A 534-nucleotide genomic window follows, 5' to 3' on the forward strand; every position below is an offset into this window, starting at 1 on the left:
GGTGTTTGGGGAGGGGTGGGCAGGCAGAAGGTGCTGGTTTGGAGGGGGATGTGGGTTTGGGAGATGCTGCTTGGAGAGGGATAACGGGTTTGGGGAGGGATGCTCAGTCGGAAGATGCTGGGTCTGGGAGGGTGGTTGGTTTGGAGGGATGCGGGTTTGGGGAGGGATCCTGTTTGGGGAGGGATCCTGGTTCAGAAGATGCTGGTCTGGGTGGGAAGCTGGTTTGGGAGGGATCCTCATTTGGGAGAGGTGCTGGTTTGGAAGGGATCCTGGTTCAGAAGATGCTGGTCTGGGTGGGGTGCAGGTTTGGGGAGGGATCCTGGTTCAGAAGATGCTGGTTCAGAGTGGGTCACTGGTTTGGAGGACACTGGTGTGGGAGGGATCCTGGTTTGGAGGCTGCTGGTTTGAGAGGGGTGCAGGCTTTGGGAGGGGCGCTGGTTTTGGAGGGATGTTGGTCTGGGGGGGTGATACTGGTTTGGGGAGGGATGCTCATTCAGAAGATGCTGTCTTGGGGAGGGCTGCTGGTTTGGAGGA

The sequence above is a fragment of the Egretta garzetta genome, unplaced genomic scaffold (assembly GCF_000687185.1).
Source record: "Egretta garzetta isolate BGI_Z169 unplaced genomic scaffold, ASM68718v1 scaffold265, whole genome shotgun sequence".
In the NCBI taxonomy this organism is placed as follows: Eukaryota; Metazoa; Chordata; class Aves; order Pelecaniformes; family Ardeidae; genus Egretta; species Egretta garzetta.